The 6,292-nt window shown below is 30.9% G+C and overlaps 1 non-coding gene across 1 annotated transcript; it reads left to right on the top strand.

Annotated features, from left to right (window-relative positions):
- The first annotated feature begins 3,875 nt into the window (after window positions 1-3,875).
- TRNAM-CAU lies at window positions 3,876-3,947 on the top strand. The gene has a single exon. It is a non-coding gene; the product is annotated as a tRNA-Met (tRNA).
- The last annotated feature ends 2,345 nt before the right edge of the window (window positions 3,948-6,292 follow it).

Below are 6,292 nucleotides of genomic sequence, written 5' to 3'. Positions count from 1 at the left end.
TTGGTCAACACAACATGGTGGGCGCATCTGGGTGAAAGGCTAATTAAGAGCGATGGGACAGAAAGCTGATGACAATCGAATCCAAATTAAGTTGACAGCCGATAACGGTCATAAAGTACATTCAGCTTTATCGGCAGCAATAATTTGGCACATCAATTAGGAATTAAATTTGTCTCATCTATACAACCGGGAGAGAGAATCCGCCTTTCACCATTGATGCCCTATAAATACCAAATATATTCTTCAGAAAAGGGTTGATCGATTGACAAGTTCACGATATAACCAGCTCAACGTCTTCTGTTCATAGTTTTTCTTCCATTTTTAAGGCGGAGCACGAGAAGAGTGATGGCACCGGAGATAGCCCAGGGCAACTCGAGAGAGAACCTTGGGGCGTAAGGGCAGAGAACAGGCCGACTCTTACGAGAGCGAGAATATCTTTAGAGCACGAGTAGAAACAGTGTAAACGCCTGGCAGCAAGAAACTGCTACCAGGCTCTTTATTATACTTGCATTGTTATTTGTACTTCATCTTCGTATCTATTCAATGGAAGTATTTCTACATCTGCTCACTCTCTTAATACGCATGAGTAGCTAAACTAGTTGAATGGGTTGAGAAGAACTAAGCTAACATGACCTAGGAAGTTCATTGCTTGCGATTGTCTTATTTTATGCTGTGTAAATTACCATTTAGAGTTACTCGAGAGAGAGTCTAAAGAAAGAACCTAATGTCTCAAGAGAGCTAGGTTAGAATCTGGACTCAAAAGAGCAAAATTAGGCTTGCATAAACAAGAGATAGGGACTTAGAGATAAGCTCTGCTGTCAACTTGCATTGCATGTATCCTAGGAATGGAAATGATATTATGTGGTCGCATATTTGTGTGAATGTCATGTTGTCATCGCATAAATAGAGATAGAGGTTTATGTGTAAACCTTGTAGACTTATCGCATAATTATCGCATGCGTTCTAGCCTTAAAAGTCGTGGTATTCGCACCGAGAGGTGGTTTACTGTTGTATGCATGTTGCATGAACGCATTCTAGGGAGTGTTAGCCGAAATCTTTCTCAATCTGTTCACCGCATATTCATCGCATTTCCCGTTTACCAACTCTTTTCAAGCTCTGCCGCATTTGTTTTAATCAACACAATCAACAACCAAACACTTTGTTTATTTTCCCGGTTACCACAAAGTTTTCATAAAAAATTTATCAACGCAATCTATTTTCACAAGTCCCTGTGTTCGATCCTGCACTTACCAGGAAACTCAGAGGAATTTACACTTGAATTCCGCTGGGGAAACTTGAGTGCACAACGCAATCCATCAACGTATATCATCCATATTTTCACTTAATAAAATAAGCATCAGTTATCTGGGAGAGAATTCAAGTCAAGGTGGAGATTTGTTGAAATGCCTTGAATCTGTTTGTTGGCGCTTCGAATTCAGATTTCATATTCAGTATATTTATTTATTTGTAGTTATTTACGATTTTGACCCTAGGGTTTAGAGTAGTGCGCTATATAAACTCTCTAACCCTAGAGGCGTCGTTTTAATGTAATTTCTGAAAACATTCTCTCTAATAATATTGTTCTCCCTCTGCCCATGGACGTAGCTAACAGACTGTTAGTGAACCACGTATATCGTGTGTCGATCTTCTCTATCTTTACGTTCCTTTTTGTGTTCTTTAATTGTCGATTTCGCAACAAGAGCTCTGCAAAATAGAACTCTCAATAAGCTATTGTCAAGCATTTGGAAAGGCATAGTTGTAGAAGTGTGTTCATAATATTTGCTTCTGATATGTAAGTATAAGATTGGTGTACATTTAGAGGAGTTTAAGTGTGTAGTGTGTTTATGTTAAAGGGATATCATACTATATTTAGGGGAGCCCAAATATAGTTATTTGAAGTGTATTTCAAACGAGAAGTTGAAAGAGTGTAATTAATGCAACAAGAGAGAGGATCTCAAGCTTAGGAGGAGCCTAGGTTATTCACTAGGAATAGATTATATGAGAGCCACTATTGAAGATCTCTAACTGCTTCATTATAACCATTTAACTCTTTATTAGTGAAATTTCTTTTCATCGGACACAATGTCTCCTAGACATAGATGATCTTACACCGAATTGGGTTACCAATCTTTGTGTCTTTACTTTTTAGTTTTGTTTCCCAATGTGTCTTCTTTCGTTCCAATTGTTATAAAATCATGCTATGAAACACAAATACCGATACGAATACGATCGGATATGACGATTTGTTGATTTTTCTAAAAAAATAAAGATACGGATATGTCTAAGGATACATCATTTTTAATATTAAATCTAATTCGTCAAAAAATAAAAATACCAAATTAATAACATAAAGATTAATCATCCAAATACATATTACAAAATCCTCTTTGAACTGTTACAAAGATTGCATTGCCAAGAGAATTTTTCACCCCCATCACCTAATTTTTGAATTTTGGTCACATATTTCCAAAGAGGTTTTTTATCATCTTCAACAATGGAGGATGATAAGTTTATGGAAGGATTTGATGATTGACTTTGGCTGGATGAAGATGCCATATTTGATATTAGAGAATTTATAGTTAGTGGCAAATAAAAAATGTAAAATTAGGGGCATGTCTTCAATATATAGAAAATCATAGATTTGGCAAAATTCTCAAATTTAAATTTTCGTTTATTCTATATTTTAATTTCGGCCTTCTAAATAAATCCACGTTTTTTGGTATATTAGTCAACTAATATACCACATTTAAAGTATACCAATTGTGTATTTTTTCTTGTATACATTTTGTTTTTTTTTTTTTTTTTGTTTGCAACAATATGAATTATTACTCATTTAAATTTTTGTATTTGCTACATTTTTTATTCTTTTTATAATTTTTTTCCTTTTTAAATGATGTTGTTTCTTTCATTTTTAAGTACAGATGTACAATATGTCGGGAGTTTCAACCTAAAGTTCACCAACACTCAATTTAGTATACTTATATTGATAATTTGGCAGTGTACTTTTTTAAAAAAATAATTTTTATGATCTTTTTATGACACGTAAATAACTAGTTATTTTCAACCGTGTATCAATAGTATATCAAGTGTATCAAGTGTCTATCAATAGTATATCAAGTGTATATCAACAATGTATTAACTATCTTAAGTGTCTATCAATAGTGTATCAAGTGTATCGAAGGTATTAAGTGTATCAGGTGTATCAAATGGGTTGAGCTTGTTTTTTGCTAGTTTTACAAAAAGTAACATGTTTGAACTATGAACCTAACATTTTAAAGTTTAAAGTTAAGTAAATACTGAATGTCATATATTCAAAAATATTAACTTCCTATTATACATATATGGAAATGGATTAAAAAAGTTTTGTCAAGTTTTAAATATCATTGCATTAAGAAATAAAATTAGAAGCATGCACCATTTTTTTTTTAATTTCATCTATGACAGCAATATTTTCATAATCTTACCTTCAGAGATTTAAAATGTTTTAATCCACATTCTCTCCAAAATAGCATATTGAAATTAAACAACAATATAATATATATGAAGATTTAATATAATTCTTTTAAATAAAACCTCTTGAGAGGTTGAGAAAAATCCCACAAATATTCAACTATAAAATTTGAAAATCTGCTCGACCTTATAAAAACTATGTCAAAATTTGTATATAATGAAAAATAAAATAAAACCTTCTCATCTAACCTACTATTGATTGCTTTAAAATTGATCAAATTATGAGTGAATTTAATTTTTTTAACTAGAGATTGAATTTTTTAAAACATATTAAGGATAAATTTAAAACTTAAGATATTATATTTAAGAACATTGTGTCTCAAATTTACAATGTATATATAATGTTAGCTATAAAACGTCAACAAATCAGAGTGGCGCAGCGGAAGCGTGGTGGGCCCATAACCCACAGGTCCCAGGATCGAAACCTGGCTCTGATAAAGAGTGGCTTCCCCAAGTTTTTTACATTTTTTTAATTATTATTATTATCTCTTTTCCTAACCGGAATTGGGCCCATTGAATTTATGGGGGATTGGGCTTGGGCCCTATTGCTGAAGCATCTCCAATGAATACTAAATTAATGGGAAATTTGTGATGGATAGCTAAAATCAGTGTAAATTTTAAAAGCAGTTTATGGTGTTTTTTATTTGTTGTAATTAAAATGGATAGCACTAATAATTAAATGTATAGTAATATTTTTAAATAATTAAAAATATAGTAAGAATATTGAAGTCTCTATTATTGATTAACTCTTATTGTAGATAAATTTTATCACCGATAGACTCCTACTAACGATATAGTTTATCATTAATTTTATTGACTTCGTTGACTTTGTGTTTGTTTCTCCTGATTTTTTTTCTTCTGAAAAACTCTATACATTCTTGCTTTGAAAGTTAATTTTCAAATTAAGATATTTTCTTCAAAATATACTTGAATTTATGATCACGGGTCTCATCGATGACGAGCATCAAATTGGTAGTTCTTCTCACTTTTCTCCTCTTTCTGTTGCAATGAATCTCCGTTGTGATATGTCTCAATAGATATATCAAGACAATAAATCAATAATGAACCACAAACAACCATAAAAATTTAGAAAACTAAAAAAAACAAATATCACACACAAATCATACGTGAAAATCCTTTTCAATGTGAACCATAAAAACCACGGGACTTGTGAGAAGTCCAACCTTGTCATCTCTTTTAAGAATAAAATTGAGGGAAAAGGAATCCAACCAGTCATACAAAGATTCACAACCCATCAATACTTTCATACATGAGACATCAGCGCTTGAGAGATAAAATATGAAAAATAAATCCAGTTTTACAGATTTCGTCTAGCAGCAACTACAGACAAATCAGAGCTCAACACGATGATCAACTGTTAAGAACGAGACCCTATGTGTCCCAACAAGCTGACAAAGTTTCAATAAGATCTAACAGTTGCAATTCCAACAATCGACAACTTTGTAGAAGTTGTCTCTAAAGATCAGAACTGCACTCCTCTAACTATTTCACTTAATTTTTATGTGTGTTTTTTTTTTTTATATTCTCTTTTTCTTTAGATCATATCCATATCACAGAAAAGAAAATCTTAAGCTTTCAAGATAGACCAACCCATTTATGCTAACACATATCTCAACATTGTGGGCTCACAAACACAAGTTAAAAAAAACTTTATTTGTGCAATAAGTTGGTTGGATACCCACAACAAATTACCGGATTGAAATCAATGCTTTCATAAGTTTAATGCTTTATTTTAAAATATTTCAAGCATTATAGCGCGATCAAAGTTTTTGTGGATAGTATAGTTTTTGGAACATTAATTGAAGATGAGAATACAAAGAAGAAGAGTTGTCCAAGCTTTAAGGACTCAATGTCGTAGCTCTCTCAACACCTTTAATTTGAATGCTGCAATCATTTTATCTAAGACGAGCATTTCAATGTTACGAATTTACTAGTAATAGAGTTACCTACAAAACGGTATACATTTAGAATGATCATGCATGGTTTTAGAAAATCTAGATAATTGAGGTAGCTTTAGTACTTTTTCTCATCATTTCTTTTCTTTTATGGTCGGTTTGGATCGCAGACATTGTTTCATGGATATAAATATTAAATATCTAGAATTTGAACGTCAGTATTTTAAATGCCTGAAATAATTAATGTGTTTAGATATGAAAGATAATTAATACCTGAAAGTTAAATATGTGCGTTCAGTTACCAATTTTATATATGAAAACAAAAATTACATAATTACTTTTAATTAAATACAAGAGACCAATTATTGTAGTCATCAAATAAATTTAACATTATTTAATTCATAAAAATAGAAATAAATCAATGCTTTTATATTAAACCTCTGTCAAACATAATTAATTAATTTATACTTATTACTAAAAATAATTAATTTTTATATATTAAGTAGAATATTGATAATGTAACGATCAGGCTCCCTAGGACTTATACTAGGCCGTTTACATGCATGCATACATTTGAAATCGATATTTTTTCATGATTTGATAAAAACCAACTAAATACTATGAAATAAATACTTTTATTAAATGTAAACAACTGAAATTCATTTAAAATGGTACCTCTAAATCCATAAAACAAAACCAAAAAATTCTCATAAAAAATTTAAAATGATAAATACCTAATGTCAGTGGTTTTTTTAAGGGAAAAAAAACTATTATTTCATATTAAAAATTCTTCTAATGTGTTTCAATTTATATTTCGTCCTAAAATTTTTTGAAATTTTTAATTTTTCTTTTTAAAATTTTTGTCC

Source organism: Benincasa hispida, chromosome 12 (assembly GCF_009727055.1).
Source record: "Benincasa hispida cultivar B227 chromosome 12, ASM972705v1, whole genome shotgun sequence".
Taxonomy (NCBI): domain Eukaryota; kingdom Viridiplantae; phylum Streptophyta; class Magnoliopsida; order Cucurbitales; family Cucurbitaceae; genus Benincasa; species Benincasa hispida.
Note: the sequence above shows the minus strand (reverse complement) of the source record. Positions and strands in the feature narration are given on the sequence as shown.